The 19,813-nt window shown below is 50.6% G+C and overlaps 1 protein-coding gene across 2 annotated transcripts in view; it reads right to left on the reverse strand.

The window, feature by feature from the left end:
• GDPD5 (glycerophosphodiester phosphodiesterase domain containing 5) overlaps positions 1-14,741 on the reverse strand; it is a 172,310-nt gene extending 157,569 nt beyond the window's left edge. Inside the window, exon 1 of one of the 2 annotated variants that reach the window (XM_026082650.1) lies at positions 14,670-14,741. The gene's annotated coding sequence lies outside the window, so the exon portion shown is untranslated. Of the gene's footprint in view, positions 1-10,760; positions 10,860-14,669 lie in introns of those variants that run through there. The other variant, XM_026082648.1, reaches the window with a different exon arrangement.
• Positions 14,742-19,813: the final 5,072 nt, after the last annotated feature.

The following is a 19,813-nucleotide window of genomic DNA, read 5'->3' on the forward strand; positions in this document are numbered from 1 at the left end:
GGCAGGACAGCGAAGGGCAGACTCTTTGGAGACATCAGTCTCTGCTGGGATCTGACTAGCTTCCCCTTAAACGCCAGCTTTGGGGAGAATCCTAAAGAATGAGTTTTATCATTCCCAGCTATTGCACGCAAGGTATTGCTCCCCACTCGAGCAAGAGCAGGGGCAGCTAAGGCAAGGGGACAAACAAAGGGCCACAGTGAGGATCTGGTGACCGACTCCAAGTCGGGAGACGAGGCAGCTTCCTCCAGCAAGCGTGCCGAAAGCCAGGCACCGAGTGACTCCATCTCCCTCCCACTGCAGCTATCACCTAAGCAGCTGGACTTTGCTTCCTAATTAAGACAACTTCCCTTTCCTGTTGGCCCCTCTGAAAGGCAGCTCCGGCAGCAGCCATGGGAACAGCAGTTCCACCACCACTTCACCCCAGACAGCTTCCTCTGACTGCCGCCACCGGGCTTTCTCCACCTCATTCTTTAGGGAAGAGGGGAGACATGCCCCACCAACTTCACCGGAGATGCAAGAGAGGTCATGGTGGTCCCGTGCTCCAGGGAACCTGTGTCTGACGCTACCCACACAGCAGAGCTACGCACACCCCATCCCCAGCTTACTAAGAGCAGTTGATAAAATAAAGGCTTTGGCAACAGGCTCAAGGCAGGCAGGTTTTGAAGCTGTAGTTCCTCCAGCATCAAAGTCACCGTGAAGGCTGCGGACCAGGACAAGTGTTCAGTTCGATGCCTTCATACGTTTTCTAGCCAGAATAATTGCAAGGGGAGGACTGCACGGTTATTTTACCACCTTCCCCTCCCCAGAAGCCACACATTTATGTATAGAAAACACTAGGTCACACTTTCTACTGAAGCAGATGCTTCAGAGACAGAGGCAGGCCAAGTCCAGACCGGGACTAAAGAACAGACCACATGTTCTGAGAAGTAACTGCTTTCCAAAGCAGGCACAACCACAAGGGTTTTCAGAGAGGCTGAGGATGGGTAATTCCATAGTTTTATTTTGCATTCTGGGGGATGGGAGATTATTTCATAGCTATTAACTTAGCTATGCCATATGGACTTCGCTGGAGACCTTGGCAAGTCATTAACACAAAGCCAGCTAGCAGCCCGCTTGCCCGGGAAGTGCTGGGACTGTGTCCAACTTACAGGATTGTGTAGCACCGAGCCTTCGCGCTCAGAGAGAAAAACAACTCTTCTCCCACTTAAGAAACTGATTATGGAGCCCAGGAGCTGCAGAAACCTGGACCTACCAGAAGACCCACAAAGCTTACAGGGTTCTACATCTCTTCCCATAGAGGAAGAAAGACTAACGCAGAAGTTCCCTTTGAAACATTCTTGATCTTCACCGTCAGGCCGCTATTTTGGCCATGACATAATTGAGTGGATAGACTGCAGCTCTCCAACCACGACCCTAAGGACTGTGCATCTTCATCCAGGCACAAAGCAGAGACCTGAGAAGACCACTGTCATATAGGTGACTGCTGTAAGCCCTAGGCATGAGGGCGCACAAAGTCAAGCTCCAACCCTCCTGCAAAGTCAACCTTTGTGCATCAAGCACAAGGAAAAAGGGAAAAGAAGGGTAAAAAAAAAAAAAAAAACAGGGGGAAAGCCACATGCAACTGGCAGAGTAGAGCCAATAGTGACTGACAGAGTGACCTGCTACCCCTTTGTCCAAAGTGCCAGACACAAGGGAGGAGAGTGCCTAAAGTCTGCTTAGCATCTTCCCAAGTCAAGGCCTATACAAAAAGACAAGTGCATTTTTCTTTGGTGGCCAAGCTTCTCAAGCATGGAAGTAATCAGAGTACGTGCCGGGCACAGCTCTCCTCCGAGCCGAATTCCTGCTTGTCAGCATCCAGGCTGTGGCAGCGTTGCACCTTTCTACTTCCTCTGCAGCAAAATTGAGTTATTCTAGGCTCATAAYTGACATGAAGTCAAACTCCATCTGTTTCCACCAAGATAAAGATTCCTCCGAGGTTGCTCTGCTAAGTACCTGCACTTTGCTGTCCTGCCTCCCAGCACAGCTCTCCCGCRCAGGGAGCRGAAGAGTGCACAGTGCCAAAGTTAGCTTCCAGATTTTCTCAGGGCTTACGATATTTTTGTGCTATTTAAGTCCCCCAGATCAATGCAGCAAGCCTAGCGCTGCACATAGCATCAGTAAATAGGAGTCTTGCAGTCACTGCCAATGGAGCAAAAGGGAGAAAAAATAAATAAATAAATAAAATTGCAATCATCCTGGGGAAGACTCAGGGGTGAGAGAAGGAGAGAACCATTTCTGAAGCCATTTTTAATAACACTGAAGTTTCACAAGCTAGGTCAGAGTCAGGCAAGAAACTCGCCTGTATGCAATTCCGGTGACTGCTTCTTTTTGGTTTTTTTTTTTTTTTTTTTTTAAGTACTATTAAAAAATATATATATATATATATATATATATCTTCCCAGCAAAGCTCCAGTGCACAGCTAATACACAGGATGGGAAGGCTGGCAAAAGCCACAGCAACACTGATCTTTGCACCTGGCAAGAAATGGGATTATAGCAGACCCCAAGACTGTCCATAGCCTTCAGAGCAAAGGGGCCACATGAAAGTATTAGGGAGCTGGAAGAATAAAGAAAGGGGAACAGCAAGAAAGTAGGAATGCAGGCAGGAAATAAGAAGTGTGATTTTCTTCAGATCAAGCTATTGGGCGAGGAATCCATTTGTGCTCTGTAAATAGAGGCAGTCAAGCCAAGTTACCCCATTGCCAGAACTAGCAYGGGCAGGCCAACAGCTTACTGCAGAGTTATTGCACTTAGAGGCCATTTGGATGTAACTAGATATTGTCACCATTTCAGCCAGCAGGCAGGAAGGGGGCCAGAGAAATCAGCACCCTCACCAGTGTTTTCCGAAGTCCCGCTTGGCCGGCAGATGCGGCACAGGAAGTTTTGTTGCACGCGCGGCCCTTTCGAGCCAGAGAAGCTGCTGAAATTTCTAGCCACGTTTTCAGCAAATGCCCCGTTCGCAAAGCACCCGGCTGTAAACCAGCTTTGGTCTGCGAGCAGTGCAGCACCGTACCCAGGCTAGACAGTCCCAGATGGATAAAGGGCTGCAAGGTTTGATTCTCTCTTACACGGCTAAGTATTCCTCCTCCCCCTTGCACAGTGATGGGCAAACGGCCTGTCCCYAGAGGGACAGCATGGACGGGAAGTCTGTCCCTTGACAATTAGCTCGTGACATTAAGAGGCAGAGTCGATGTTAATACACAACTGCCGCCCAGGCAGCTCGGCACATGTCTAGAGACCAGGTGGAGCTTTAAAGCCATCGGTGAAGAGCGTCCCACGCAGCTTCAGAAGCTATTTCTGACGCACAGCCCACCACATAAGTAATGCCATGTATTGACCCTACTGCAAACTCCAGGCCAGTCCCATTTCTGACCCTGAAGTTCCTGCTGATGGTCAATGGCATCACGCCTAGATCTGGTAGCAAATCTTTCCCGAGAGCAACCTGTCTTGCTCTGTCTCCATGTGATAAGGCTACTACATTTCCACATGTATATTTTCCAAAAAAGACCAGAAGCTACCATGTAGTTATTCTTCAGTATCAAGCGTTCACAGGAACATGYACCTAAATACAGGTACCAAAAATACTTGCTGAGCAAGGGCCAATAGAGGTGTGTAAGCACCCTGCCTTGCACAGCAAGGATGACAAATCTGTTAAGGTCAGGTCCTTGCTGTACTAGCAACACAAGTTCCTGTATTGCCAGAAAGCCACGATTTTGAGTAACACGTGAAGCTACCCACATCTAACAGAGCACAAAACCCACTACCATCCCCAGTGCAGTCACTGACATGCCAGCAAACAAACTCACATCAAAATGAAGCCTTCTGGAAAATGGCTTCTCAGAGCAGATGTAGTTTCTTCCCTCCTGGATGGACCGAATCCTTGAAGGACTCTTTGAACATTCCCTCAGCAGCCCCACCTCCCTCTTAGCCTTTCCTTGTATTTTATTTGATGACAATGTGTATTGTGTTGCTTCTGCCATGCAGAGGGGAGAATCACTGCRTTATCAGGCACTTCTCAGCAGAAATTGGACTTGCCAGGGTCAGAGTATAGAACATGTCCATACTGATTGCAAAGAGCCAGAGTGTTCCCTGTTGCCCTCCTCCCAGATTATTCTCCAAACAACCCACAGAGTCRCCCTAATTCAGGCTGGTGAGGGTGCAGCAGAGGGAGGTTCAGCTGTTAGACCCTTCTGTGCCATTTGCAAACGCCTCTCGGGGAATAAAAGCAGCAGCTAAATATAGCTCATGGTCCTGTAATCAGACCTGGAAGACCGGGATATTACTCCCACCCCAGCTGATCCCTAGTTACTGGAACCAACACCTCCTCTCCACCTCTAAATCACTGCAAGCTACTTTTGCAGGGAGCTGCCTGGGTTTGAAGACCTCCATTATATTCCCAGTCCCATCCCAGGAAACCAAGCACTCAGCTGCCAGACAGATGGGCCTTAARCCTTTACCTGCACTGCTTACTGATGATACTGTCAATCCAGTGAGTAAAGCTATATATTTTAGCAGCCCAGCAGATCCCTGAGCATCATGATCACCGTTTGCTTCTGGGGGGCTTTGCAGGGATTTATTTTCAAGTTCTCAGTTGCAAGAGGTCTAGAACAACTAAAAGGAGCAATGCTCATGTGACAGTTCTCTAGCTGCCAAACATGTCACAGCGAGGGTGGCAAAACCATCCCTGTGTCACTGCAGCAGYGGCGAGAAGGTTTTCCCATTAACACCTGCACACCCCGCTGGCTCCAAAGATGCTCCATGAACTCAGCCCGTTGGCACACTGAGGATAAAGTGAGCAGAGCCCTCTGCCAAGTGCCAGCCCCMACAGAGCTCCCAGCTATTTTTGGCAGGTCGCATCCAAAGCTGGAAATATTTGTGGCATTGAATTACCATCCGTCACCGCCCAAAATCACAAATTAAGTGTTCAGCATTTGGCTAAAGTGCTGGAGAAAGGTTGTTAAAAAGGAAAGCTGAAGGGTGGGGAAACCTACTGCAGATTTCCTTTTCTTATCCCATCCTATGCGTTCTATTTCTGATGGCTCCAGTCCTCCAACAGCTCTGTATCATTGCTCTCATGAAACAGTGACATTACACTGAGGACAGACTTTGCTCCATTACAGTATTCCCACCCACATATGAACTCAACTGCAACAGCTAGGCACAGAGTYCAAGCTCCTACACAGTATCCTCTGGACCCTCTCGTACATCTCAGCCCTTATCACCTTCCAAAAATCTATTCTCCAAGTATGTCACACCACCTTCGATGCAGGTGCTTCATGCTCTGTTCCAATGTGTCACCAAGAGGTACCTCCCCCAAGTCACCTTCCTCCCTACAAGGGCGACCCAGCTCCTTTTCTGATATTGCCCGACCACCACCTTCAGATTCTCTGTGGCAGCTCTTACAGCGTATTTTGCCCACTGCAAAGGAAAGCTGCATCTCCACTCCTTAGAGCAGGCACTTGAAAAGTTAAGTTTACTAGCTCAAACTTAACAGCATCACAGCAGGAGCAGGCTGAGCAGCCCACCTAAGGGGGGAGACACTTTCCAGGAGCAAGCCTTCTGTTCCTTCACATACGACTGCTCGACAGCTTGTTTGTGGCTCTTCACCGGGTGAACATGGAGGAGGCTGGTCTGCAAGCTCTCCTGTGATAACACAGATCCCACAGATGGAAGACTGGTGTTAAAAGCATGGATAAACCCCAAGAGGTAAGTATCAAGGACATGCACGATGGCCCCACAAAAAGCAGTCCTTAGACAAAGAGGTGGCTCACACCCAGCTTCCTGGTGCCTCTCCCATCCCACAGCGTACCAAAAAGCAGACATCCGACTCCTCACGTGAAACCAGTCATGTTTGACACCACTAGACAAGCCTGCAGAGCGGCTGTGTCAGAAGTGCAATTAGCCCAAGATCAGCATCCAGGAAGTTGAACTCATGGAAAGATCTCAAAGCCAGAAAAATCTAGTCACCTATCTGCCCTCCTACACTATTCAGGTCTTCCTCATCCTGTCCCACACAGGCTGTGCTGTGGCCTCCATTTTGCCGTCACAGAACTGAGAGAGGCGCTTATCTTCTTGACCAAAACCACTCAGGAGATCTGCGCAAAGATAAGCCCCAGTCATCACCCAAATCCTTGGCCATCTTCCCTCCAGATTCATCATCATAGCATCAAGCCATTGCTTCACAGCCCCCTTGCAAGTATCTGAGGACACGTAACCAACAGCTCAAGTGTTTCTTAATTTAAGAGGCAGAATAGACAGCTCTGTGCCTCAGTTTTCCCAGGGTGGAACAGGAGCTAGACAGCACAAAAAAACCTAAGATCTCTTCTCCCAAGACCATCATTTTTCACAGATCCCTTCCAGTCACAGCTGAAGGACCCAGGGTTTGCCAGCTCCTGGGAGTGAACATCTCTAACCATTTACGCTAGCCAGTGCTAGATCAAGGCAGGAGAAAGATTTCTGCTTAGGACTACAAGCTGCCCATAGCATCTTTGAGGTCAGCAGCCTCGCACAGGCTCCCACGTGGAAAGGGGACCTCCAGCTCAAATAACAATCCTGAAGCTGCAGCAGACACAGCCACTCTTGGTTAGGCATGGAAGAGGCCCACCACCCCCCAGGAGCCCAGGGACAGCAAGTCTCTCCCTACTACCATTTGCTCTGTGGGGCAGATGGGAGCAGAGGTCATCACATCCCAGTCAGAGAACATCCAACAGGGACACAGGAGAGCAGCCAGCTATGCCCAAAGGATGAGGATGAGCATCCAGTGATCCTGTGAGGCTCAAAGTGAACACTCGGCGAAAAATCCCAGCCTGGGATAAGGTTTAGGAGAAATAGATTTGTCCAGAGGTCACTGCATGCTCTACCCATTGCTCAAGGCACAACAAGCACCTGGGATGGCTCCTAGTAAGCACAATTTAAGAAGCTAATTTAGGAGATTGTCTTCTCTAGAGAAGACAGAGATTTGCACTTTGCTTCAGGACTGAGTTTAGCCCATTGCCCATGCTTCCCTTTTGCTTTCCTGCATGGTAAAGTTTAAAAAAGCCAGCAGAAACAGCCCGGATGATTTCCATTGCACAAAGGCTCTGGCAGCATCTTAACACAAGACTCGCCCAACTGCAATCCTCCTGTAGCTTCATACAAAGCCCTATTTCAAGCTTACAGCAGTGCTCGCTTCTGTAATGAACACCATTCAGTCATCCATAATAGAAAATAATTGGCCATAGGATAAGGCCAGCAGGAGAATAGAAGGAGCACTTTCCCTGTTGCCATCCAACACATGAAATAAGAAAACCTGTGTGGTCTTGCAAGGAGCATCACCTACACTTTGTGAAGRGCAGAGACTGCATACAGCTCACACAGGACAAACAAAAGGATATCTTGATATCCAAGATAAACCTCTTCTAGGAGGATTAGCTTCGAGAGTCCACTGAGCACTCCAGTCTTCTCCAGAAATATGTTCCAGCACATGGGGCCATCTACTAGCACTGAAGAAAGCCACCTGATGTTTTCTAGTCCTCTCACAGCCTCAAGTTCTCTGCACAGATCTGTGTTTGCAGGGAAGAACCTAAAGTGCTCTGCTTGCAGCTAACTGTTTTCCCAGCTCGTCTCCATTTCATCCAGTAAGAGAACATGCCTCAAAGGTGCTCTCAATATCATCTTAGCACAGCAAGATTTTCCTGAAGGAGATGCTTCCTTGTGCTTTGCTCTCATCTTTACGGGAACTGGAGCTGGTAGGATGTGCAGCTTTCAAGATGCCCATCATCTGTGGCTGAGCTGAGCAGAAGGCAAAGGTCTAGCTTTCTCCAGGGCAAACTTTCAGGCCAAGACATTCTTGTGGGAATGCAACAAGAACAAGTCCTGCTCATCCTTCCTGCTAACTCCTTCACTTTGCAAAGTAAACTCTGAGGAGGGGCAGGGGAAAATCCTTAAATGAAGGCCCTTTCTGCCTGGACTGAAGTGTGATATGRCACAACTAGAGCACCCAGGGAGCAAAACATGACAGCTTGAGCAGACCTCAAGCACATAAAAGCTCCAGGGTAGTCACAGCACACAGGTCTCCACTAAAGCTACACCAAGATGTCATCAACATTTTTCAGCCTGGCAAATCCCCAAGCATTTTACAGTTCTTCTATTAATGCAACAAGCATGGGGGGAATCRGGACACCAACTCAGGAATTCCTGCAGATCCACTCACTGAACTTCCACACTACAATTTATTTCAAAGCTCAGCCACTTGCAGCTAAATTTATTTTTTAATACCAGCAACATCGCCTCAGCCCTATGCTTCCTCTTGACAACTCTGCTATTTAGCTAGCATTAAACCTGATGGTGCATGAGACATAATAGGGTTTTACTCACACCGTTGTCAAAGGGCTGGCTCAGTAGACGTGACAGCCACAAACGTCTTAGGTGGTATTTATCCCGTACCTTTCCTTCCAAAAAAGCCAGTATTTCATAGTCAGACGCACGGGATCGATCACCGAAATGGCTAGTTTGGAGCAGAACGTCTCATCAGCTTCGGGCAATGCTAAACCACGGTAGCAAGTCTTAGGGCAGCCAGGCAAAACCAGCCAGTAAAACTCAGTAGTGGCTGAGCTGAGACGCGGCCAAGAAACCAGACTTCACATCCCCTCATAAGAGCAGCAGGGCGTTCCCCAGAAACATCAGCACAGAGGTGAGAGCTTTCCCTCCCCAAAACACTCTTCCAGGCCTTGGCAAGTAGTTCTGTTCTGATGGTATTTATACAAGAGGAATTTCACAGTAGGCACCGCCTTAAGCGTAAGGTATTTAGGAGGTAACAAGTACCAGTAGATGCCATTTCTCCCCAGCTTTACAACATTTGCAGCCAATTCAGATATAATGGTTAGCATGTAAATTCTGGTAGAAGTCAGATGCCTTTCCTACTCGAGGTGCTGGAACCAGGCAGTCCCAGGAACCGGGGCGTACRGACAGCTTCCCATTTATTTTAAACTCTGGCTTTTTTGGATTAGGCTTCTAACACAAAGCCGAGATAGAAACATTGGATGCTGTGTTAAATCCCATTAGCTAATTACACAGCTGAGTAGAGGCAAGAGTTTGCTGAAAAAACGAACCCAAGTGCCCGCTTGGGTCACATCGACCTTGCATGCGGCAGTGTGCAACAGCCACGAGCATTACAGGAATGAGCGTTCATTCCCAGTTTTGTTCAAAAGACATCTTTTTCAACAATTAAAAGTATTTGCGGTGCAGCCAGGGTAACATTCCTCGGACTAATGCTGGTTCTGCCGGAGGAAACCCTGGAGCACGGCTTTGCAGAAAGCAGGCGTATTCCTGCCACAGGACCATAGCAAGCATCACTCCTGCCAAATCCCAACTTGCTCCCTTCTCCATCTCCTGCAATGCCATCAGCTGGCCCAAACAAGCTTTCTTCACACAACACCTGTGCTGTCCTTCTGGAGAACCCATTCCATCACATCAGTGCAACAGAAGAAAGAAAATAAGGTTATTCTAAAACTGGCACAAAAAACACAGCCTTTTTTGCTTTCAAAAGCAGAGTCAAGGGCAGCCTAACACACACACACTGCAACAGCCAGGACCGATTTGTCTGGTGTTCACGACCTGCAGGTCGCTGCTTGCAGGCTGTTCTGCCTGAGGACAGCAACCTGCAGGGAGCTTCCTGCCATGGCCAACAACCAGGAAACCTCAGGTTTGACTCTTCTTTCCCATGGCTTCCTCTGTATTTATGGTGCTGCTGGAAAGTGTCATGAAAAAACAGGAAAGCAAACAGAAAAGGAGAGAGGGAAAAAAAAAAAAAACATACACACACACACTCAAACATCTTCCCATCCCTGCTCCTCTTTCTAGTAGGAACAGCTACACACCAGGATCCCTTTCCAGGCCCTTGACTTTTATGTTCTTGATGGTATCACACTCCAGTCTCAACCTCCAGGCTCCATTACTCCTGCTAAAAGAGTTTTCGGGGAGGCAGGAAATGAACAATTTAATTTATTCATGCCAAAAGGGCCAAGACAGTTTCTGAACAGTTGTTCCCATCGCTCCACTCTCCAGTAAAGCTGGTATCACCACATCTCCCCCATGGGAAGCTCAGCCCTTTCTTAGGGAGAAGCTGTGGGCACCTGCCTCTGGAGGGATCTCTAGGCTACAAATCCCATATGGATGGGGGTGTCTTCATGGGGATGGGGTTGGCTGTCCAAGTTGGAAAAAGCCAGAACCAAAGACAGGCCCATGCTCAGACTGCTGCAACCTCTCCACCCATCTCCGCATGTTCAGGCCACACATGGAAGCACCTAAAAATTATGCACTTTGAGCTCAAAGAAGGAGCCAGGCAATTCCAGGCTGAGGTCTACACCACGATACCCTTTACTGGTGTCAGCCCAGGTTTTTGCTGTCCGTGCAGAGGTCAGTGCCCTGAAAGGGCATCAAGCCAAGTCGGGAGAAGAGTCCTCTGTGCACGGGGTGTTGCACAAAAGCACCAGGAGCTCTTCCTCCAAGCGAAAAACAGCCCAGCGAGACGCACGAAGGCGGATCCCTCAATTTAATTCAGTCCTGGCTGAGACCAGCCACCAACTTCATCAGTCACCAGCCAGCTCAGTACACACGCAGACCTACACCGCAGTAACCACCCTGCTGCATTTAAGCCAAACGCTCACCTGGCTTACAAGCCTCCGTCCCCAAATTATCCACTGCCTTTTTCTAAAGAAGCAAAGCATTGAAGAGAGACTTACAGCAGCAATTCCAGCACAATTCCTTGCCGAGTGATTCGGTACTGCTAAAGGACCCGGGATGCCCCCCTCTCTCAAGCCTTGGTGACCGCTGAAGTTTTAATAGAGCTGATAAGCTCCCAGCTGGAACAGCTCTTGCGCACAGCCTGTTTTATCTGCAGCGGAGCACACTTGTTACCAAGCCCGTCTTATCACCTTTGCAAATATCAGCAGAGAGAGAGAGGAACACGTAATGCCCAGGGAGGGAAGCCGCAGAAATATAGGGGAAAAGTTGTCTTTTGACCCCATTTCCCCTACCTCGGGGTCTCCCTGCTCCTCACCCCACGTACCCCCAAGCTCCTGGCGAGGAAAGCCCTGCATCCAGCCTGCGAGCTGCTCAAGGACGGGCCTCCCTCAATCCCTGGCTAAGCTGTGCGGGAAGCCAGGGGTCCAGATCCATCCCTTCAGGCAACCTGCAGCTGAGCTATGAAGCACAGGGAATTTGGAGAAAAAAAGGCACTATTATCCCCACATGGCGGGAGGAAGGCAAGAGAGACCTGTAGGACCTTCACTCACACTAATACAGCACTCTGTACTACCAGACCATTACCCCAAAAGCTTGGCTTTTAGGACTCTTGGGACATGAAGGGTTTTAACATTATAAGCTGACGCTTTTTAGAAATACACAGACCACCTAGCTCAAGCTTATTCTGCTCTTAAAAGTGGATTTGTGGCTCTTCACCACAGGGCGTCTCTAAGAAAGCCTGGACTGCAGGTTACAGCTTCTCAGTAAAATAAACTCCCAGGCTCCGTTCCTGCTAGCTAATCACATTCCCGCTGTAATACATAGCATTTAGCACATCAGGAAGATAAAGCCGCGAGAGACTAGTAGCCCTGCAGGAACCTCTGCCTCCAGGTCACCGGTTCAAATCCGACCTCGCTATTACCCAGCCGACCTCCCTTCCCGCGCCTCCCTTTCATCAGCCCAGGCATTTATCCAGGTGACACCAAGGCAGGTCACCAGCCTCATTAAGGTTTCCCAGTGTGTCGGTGCTCAGTCAAGCGCAGTTCGAGATCATTGTGCACCAGCCTGGAGGAGGGATTGCAGCAGGTAAGCTGTTTGCAATGGCTCTCCGGACAAAACCYGCTTCCGTAAAGATCATTTCCAACAAGCAGCAGCTTTTGGCCAAGCCTGGAGTTGCATCACCAGCCCAGGGCAGAAGCAGGCCCAGCAGAGCAGGTTTTGAGGGTCAGACACCCAAAACCGGAGGAACCAACCTTGCATTCAAGATCAACAGCTTCCTCCCCAAATCCTTCTTTTTGGGGAGACAGATAGGTTCCTCTTTGGATATCTGGGTAGGCACATTGCTCCAAGAGCTCAGTCAGGTACTAGCTAGAGGCGATGCCTTTAAATCTCCCTGGAGATACAAAAGCGCAGTAGCTGGCTCCACTGGGCTGGTTACCGTCCCCCTGGGAGCGCTGGCTGCCTTCTCCCCCAAACCCTACCTCTTGCACAGGGAGGACAGTTTTCCAGGCTACACCGGGCAAGCAGAAACCCATTGCCAGACAGCTCCAGTTTGCTTCCCACACTCAGAGCTTCCAGCTCATTTCACTTAAAGGTTTTTTTGGGAAGCAAAGAGAGAAGTTGCCAGATGCTGAAGCCTCATCACCAAATACAAGGTGCTCTGGATGGACTATGCATTTGAAAAGGCTCCCAAGGTGGATGTTTTGGCCCCATCGACAACATCTAGGAAGTCGAATAGGTTTGTACCTCAAGGGTATCACCCTCACATTGGTACTGGGACAGCTGACAAGATGCCCACCCTCCTCATGGATTTTTTAGTCGGACGTTTTCCAACAAAAGACAGACACCCCTCTGTATCCAGAGACTCCCTTCCAGTTTCCAGAGGCTTGGAAACTGCAGAGCAAGTTTTGAGCTCCTATTTAAGTGAACTGGATTCACACACAGAGCCCCAGAAGAAAAATAAATAAATAAAAATCAAGTGTTTCCAACAGCAGCAGCTTTCTCAGCTTCCTACAAGTTACCCKTGCAAGCTCAGGCTGGAGCTGAAGCCACCGCGCGTCACAGGATCTTGTGCTCGCGCGGGTGCAAACACGAGGAAGGACGCTTCCTCGGGATCCGGCCTTCAGCCGCTCCCGCCCGTGTTTTCAGGGACAGCATCTCTATGGCTGTAATCCCACAAGCAGATTTATCTTTTTCTTCGCAAAGCAAACCTGTACGCAGAGAGTCCCCAGGGTCTGCGTTTAAGCAGCACGCGCTGACGCGGCAGCGCGACCTTGCGATGCGCGGAGGCAGCTCGCCCAGCGGCCCCGTACACGAGACACCAGAGTACCCCCCACTACATATTTACAGAGCATCCAGTGAAACACAAGAAGCGGTTCAGGAGCTCACAGGACCCAGCTCACGAGCACAGGGAAAACACGATGGGAAAAACTATTTTTAACAAGCTTTTTGGTATCTGTGCAGAAGCTGGAAAACAGGGCTTGCAAGGTCAGCGCAGCAAGCGAGTACAGAGCAGTCCTCGATGATAAATATAATTTGCATGTTAGCATGAAYGTACCTAAAAATAGAAGCTTTGACAAGCCCTAGGTCTTGGCTTACCTCTTAGCTTGACAAAGTCTGGGGCTCTTAACAAGCTCAAAACGATACACAGATTACAAGGATTATTCGGCCGTTAACGTAAGCGCGGATCTCTACGGTCAGGCAGCCAGCTCGTGGCCACGAACAGAGAAATCACAACCAGAGAACTCCAGAGGGAAAAGCTTGAGAGAAACTGAGCAAGTTGCCCAGCTGGATTTCTGCTGGGATGCCAAGATCAGGACACAAATGTTCCCCTTTTGCTGGCTTTAAGGCAGCAACAGGTTTGAGTGACAGCGTGAAGTCTCATCTACAAGAAGCATGAATAATTAGGAGGTAGATTGACACCAGAATTCCCACGATACCGGCAAACACAATTGCTGCCGTATCAGGTGACTGCCTACAAGGCATCACCGACTTGACAGCCTCAAGCAACTCCTCTCTACAAGGTTTCCTCCTGCAGGGAAGTAGTAGGGTACAAAGAAGAGCCTGGGCATTAGTCTCCAACCCTCTCCAAGCTCTGAAGTGACCTGAACCGGGATTAGACCCACTTCTCGACAGCCTCTCGTAGCACTTGCTGCCTAACCCTGCCGTCCAGCCACAACATCCTGACCATCGCCTGCAAGACCATCATCATCTCCCGGTCTGAAAATTTAAATGTGTTTTCTTTGTTAGGCTGCAATTCTGCAGCAGGCGATAGGACCGTTGACTTGATTTTTAGACTGAGGCAATTAGATTTATGATTCGGCAACCATCRACTCAAGAGATTCATCAATACAAGATGAGTGGCCCAAGATATAACCTAGGAGAGCACCTGGGAGAACACTTGGGCACCGAAACACGCAGCAAAGACATCATGTATTTTTAAATGCTGCATCCAAAAATACCTATTAAGAGAGACTCTGCTCTTCACCTTGTGCTATTTAAGTCAGACATGAGGCGCATCGACCGAATAACCTGCGCAAACGTAAACCTCAAACTCGGTACAGCCAAAAAAACGGCAGAAGAGCCGGGTATTTCTGCGCCGTGCATCTAACCTCAGGCCAGGGGAGGGAGAAGTTTCATTTCGGCTTAACCGAGGGGGGGAAGGGAAGATAAACGGCAGCGAGCAGACTTTTATAAAAGCACCGTACGAGCAGCCAAGGCTAACGAAGTTTTAAGGAGAAACGATAGGAATTAAAACAAATAAATAAATAAATGCTATTAGGAGGCAAGCGTTCTTTAAAAGCTCCCGGCAGCGTGCGAGATGAACCGCGTTAGCACGGCGCCGCGTGGTAAATCTGAAAGCGAAACACCCTTTTAAGCGTTCCCGGACAAGGACGGCATAAACTCACGGTCCATCGCGTCCGAGTCCCCTCGGAGGCAGCGGCTGCGGGACGTCTGGCAGCGAGCCGGGCTCCCACGTGGCCCGCACCCCGGGGGGGGGGGGGGATGCAGTGGTTAGGCAGCCGGACGACTCCGTTTTGTCATGACGAAGGAATTACGTTAAATCAGCGCGAGCCATTTCCGAGGAGCGCGTTAGCCGCCCGGCGGGACCGCGCACGGACACGGGAGCCCGGGAACAGAGCTGGGGTGCAGATTTGCCCGGGAGCCGCAAAGTAAGTGCAAAAATATTCACAAAAAGGACGGAGAGACTTTTTTTTTTTTTTTTTCCCTTCTCCCCTCCCAGAAAGCTAATTCTGACCAAAGACCAGGCAGGCAAAGGAGACGGAGCTCAATCAAAACACGTAATGGATTCAGCATGTGAAAACATGCAACGCATCGAGATAGACATAAGCACGGAAAGATTTCCGATTGCCACCCAAGAAGGTCCTTGTTTGAATATCCTTCGGGAGAACGCGCTGTACCTTGAAACCATTTCTTGGCAGAAGCGTTATACAAATATTTAATTACGTATAAAAATAAAGCTTTTTTTCCCCAGGTTATTGAGCAAGGATAGGCCATTTAACCAAGTATTTGGGCTGTTGTTCAGCCAGCATCTGCGGGTATTTTTGGAGGAAGTGGGGAGAACACAGCGGTTAGCTAAAGAGGAAAAAGAAACGAAGGCAAACACCAGCACGCAGCTTTTTTTTTGTTGAAAGCAAGACACACATTAAAGTAGCTGTATCTAATCTCTGTTTATAGAGGGGCTGGCAGTCAAAAGCAACTGCTACAACCGCCTTTTAAATCCCTTTTCCCTGCATCACGCATATAATATTCCTGCAGCGATCTGTTAAATGCCATCGGCGTACTCAGGGTCACAGAAAAGCAGCAGGGACCATATCTGGAAGGGAGATATTTTGCACAGGGAAGAAGGGAGCAGGAACAAGACACCTAGGTCCCACCGGCATGCGGGAAATTACACCGGTGCCCTTGCAAGACCCTTCCGCACCCCTGGGCGGGCAAAGGGTGTCATCTCCATACACGCTTTCGGCGCCGCCAAGGAACCAGCTCGTCGGTGTGACACTGCCCTCTCCTGAGCAGAGGGAACTGCTCAGCTTCAAGCCGAGCTCCAGCACAGCAGCCCTGGGGAGGATCAGCCCTAGGACCTCAGTCCTGGGTGAGAAAACACCCTATTCCAACGAGAGGAACTGCAAGACACCACTCACCTTGCAGCCAGGACCACCAGTGAAGCCCAAAGCAGATGCAGGCTCCTCACACCAACACCACTTGCTACTTCCCTGCACGAGAGGGAAATACCAAAGTCACCTCTTTCCCCACCCTTGAGTCTCCTCAGAGCATGCTCATCACCTGCAGCAGTTTAATGAAACCTCATTAAGTCCAGGAGCTTCCAGGTGAAGCCCCCTATTTCATCTCACTGTCAGCAAGGAGGTGCAAAGCGTCTCCTTAAAGCTCTTTGGGGCAGGAGCACAGGCCTCCCCAGCTGCGTTTCTTGTTAAAAAGGAGTTTCGAACCAGAATTGCAGACTCTACATTCCCAGAAGGTGAGAAACACTTGCAGCAGTATAATTTCCCACCAGCTAGATTTAGCCACGTGTCTCCACCCCACCAGGATGGGAGCTGCCCGGCACGTGTCTCAGGTGCAGGACTGGGACAGAACCTTCTCTGAGGCTGAAATCACCTCCAAGCTGAGATCCTACCCCTCTATTTTCACCCTTGGGAAGGCTCACAAAGCGAGTTAAAGGACAATATTCCCTGCAGGTGTGTCTGTTAAAAGAGGGGCCCAGATCCAACTTCCACCACCTGTGAGCTCCAAAGTGCCTCTAAGCAGGCAACGGTAGGTGTGAATGAGCTGGATTTCGACCTCCATCTGTGACAGCATTTGCAACCGTGGACTACCGTAACCCCCACATCAGCACATTAAAATTGCCATAGTGTTTCACAGTGTCTAACACCAAGGTCAGTGGTTTTAGGGCTTTTTTTTTATTTTATGAGATCAAATATGCATGGCGCTTTGTAGAAAAAAGTGCAAGACACAACCCCTGGCCCTTGCAGCCAGTTCATTATAATCTTCCCGGGTCATAAGAGCAATTTGTTTCCCTGCTAAAATTAAAACTGTTATCATTAATTCCAAGCCAGCAGCTCCCGCAAAGGACAACCCCACACCAAAATAATCAATGGGACCAGAATTCATTTCCTTTGTGCTATTCACTGTTGACGTGCGAGACAAACATCAGTCAGATTTTGCCTTCCAGTACAGAATTCATTGCAGGGAAGAGCAGTAACGTGCAAAACACGCTTATTTAATAGAAAAAGTGCAGCTTGACGGAGACACCCACTCTAAAATTAACTCTGCCTCAAAGCGGAGCTTATATCCCCCACTGAAGCAGTACATCCTAAATTGCAAAGAAGTACTCTGCAGCTGAGTGCTGTTTGAGTAGTGGTTGGAAGATGCTTCAAGTCTCGACAGAGGAAAATACGTTAAAATAGCAGCCTTTAAGGCTTGGAGAACCACTGCTCAGGTAGACAAAGGCTGGGTAATGTATTAACGACTGCTTTCTGCAGCAGTTCGGGGGCCAGCGAACTTGGACACACCAGACCAAATGCAAGGCAGGAAGTCCATTTACTTCAGCTTTTCCCCAGCCACACCTGCCAAGCGCAAGCTAGAAGTTTATAAGAAGGAAAGAAGGAAGGAGACATTTATTCTGCATCCGTGTGTGATCCAAAAAAAAAAAAAAAAAAAAAAAAAAAAAAAGCTCTTGAAGAATAAGCAGAAAGGCTAACTTTTAAATTTCCTGGCAGTCGTGCAAGCGCCCGGAGGGGAAAGCGCGATCTGAGCGGCGTATTCGGGTTTAAATTGCTCTCCGCACCGCGTAACTTCCTAATGCAGAAACAACCTTCTGGGGCTTGCTGAATGAACGCTCATTTTCCTTCGCACGGGGAGGAAGCGCCAGCAAAGAGAAATCTAATTCTTTTTTTTTTTTCTTCCTAATTTTGCATGCAGCATTGTCATGACGATTCAGATCACACTGCCATAATCCCTTTCCAGCCCCAAAACAACCCTTAAGCCAGCATGATTACAAATAATAACTGTAGCTGTACAAACCCACCCCTAAAAAACAAAGTACGGTGAGTTTGAAGAAGCCTTTTTTTTTTTTCCGGCTGAAGAATCACCGTTTCCATCAGGCCAGGGTGAGATTTTGTAGCTCCGACATCGGGAATTGCTACAACAGACTGTTTCCAGCAGAAGGCTCACATTTCAGCTGCAACTCTTAAACGCCTAGTTTTCGAGGCGCTGAATATACAGGGCTGGAGCGGACTCGGGAGAGAGCGTCAATACGACAGCAGCGAGGGGTTGGGGTTTTTTTTCTTTCCCCCTTCTCTCCTGTCCTGAATTTCTTCCCTTTCCAAGTGATTTCTCTGCCAAGTGTCAAGGACAAAATGAGACCTTCCACCTTCACCCCCTCCCACCCTATCTTCTCACCGCTGGCACGAAATACAGGGTGCTTGAGGCGAATAGCGGTTTGCTCCTGGGGAACATCACCGGGAGCCCGGCGTCCCTATCGCCACCTCCGAGGTGCCACGAAGGGCTCAGGCGCTGGACGGGCACCGGGTGGCCTGGGCGAGGGACAGCAAGTGGAAAACTCTCCCGGGATTTTTCCTGCCTCGGGGTTTTAAGGCGCCGGACAAGCCCAGCGTAAAGCCGTGGGGCAACGGGGCGCTGCGGACGCCGATATTTCGAGAGCGGCATCTCCAAAACGAAGCGTTACCTGGCCSCTCGGCACAAAGCGAGCACGGCCTGAAGGAGAAACGGGGGGTGGCCGGATCCAACCCCTGGCGACTGGGTCCCGGACAGCCGAGAGGGCAGCGGGCATCTCCCGCCCCATGTCCCCCCCCTGCCGCCCAGCGGCACCCGGAGCATCACCTTGGGATGCTCCCAGCCAGGTGAGCCACCCCGGGGGGACACGGAAGGTAACGAAGCACCTTTTGGGCCAAAGAAGCGCCTTTTTGGAAGGAGGGGGGGCAGTGTTAAATACTCCGGTTCAGCATCGCACACACCCCGGGGGGGGGCACGTTGCACCCCCCCCCTTTTTCTCCGCGCAGGGCACGGGCATGCAAAAGCCCCCCGTCCCCTCCCAGTGCCACCAGTCGCCCCGTGTCCCCCCCCCCTTTACCTGCTGGGGGCTCCTCGGGGCAGCCGCCGGGACCCCCCCCCGCCCCGCCGGGCGCGGCGAGGCCGGCGGACACCGGCACCGTGCCCGGGCGGAGGGCAGAGCCGGGGGCAGCCGAGGACCAGCCGGGAAGGCAGCGAGGCAGGCAGGCAGGCAGGCAGGGAGGTGGCACCGCGTCCCCGTCGCCGCGGCTCGGCTCGGCTCGGGCTCGGGCTCGGCCGCCGGCTGCCGGCAGCGGGGCGGGCGCTGGGGGCGGGCGGCTCCGCCCCGGCCGGCGGCAGGAGGAAGAGGAGGAGGAGGCAGGCTGCTGCCGAAAGCTGGCGGCACCCTGCCCTGCGGGGGCACCTCCGCAGCCCCCTGCGCCCCAGCGGGGCAGTTTGGGGGGCGCCGCAGCCCCGCGGCGCTGGACCGTAACGCCGGACCCGGAGCCCCGCACGGGGGGGGGGGGAAGCATCGGGGCGTTTGGCCCCACATCGGGAGGGCTCCGGTGTCCGCGGGGTTTGGGAACGCTGAGTCCCGAAGAGGCAGCCAACACCTTCTTCCAGCACGGTCACCCCCCCCCCTTCCTCTGCCGGGCAACCCAGCCTTCATCCGCCCTCATCTTCCTCCTCGCGAATGGGACGTCTAGGAACCGTCCGCCCCAAGGAGCACCCTATGGGAATAGACACACGGATGCACGCGCGGTGCAGCTAACATATAAAAGCCAGCCTGGAAAACCTCCGCCGATTATAGTAAAAATAATGGTCCTGTAAGAGCCCGGCTGGCCCGCGGTTAGCTGGACACCAGTAAATCCCCGCTTGGCAGTGAGGAGCAGGGCGGTCAGGAGGGAAAATAGATCACTCGTATTTATATTTCTGGGATATTTATAGCGAAGGCAGTAGCGTCTCCAAGCCTGCTAGGAGGGACGCGAGGGGGTTGTGCAACCAG

Source organism: Apteryx rowi, unplaced genomic scaffold, assembly GCF_003343035.1.
Source record: "Apteryx rowi isolate R43461 unplaced genomic scaffold, aptRow1 scaffold_587, whole genome shotgun sequence".
Taxonomy (NCBI): domain Eukaryota; kingdom Metazoa; phylum Chordata; class Aves; order Apterygiformes; family Apterygidae; genus Apteryx; species Apteryx rowi.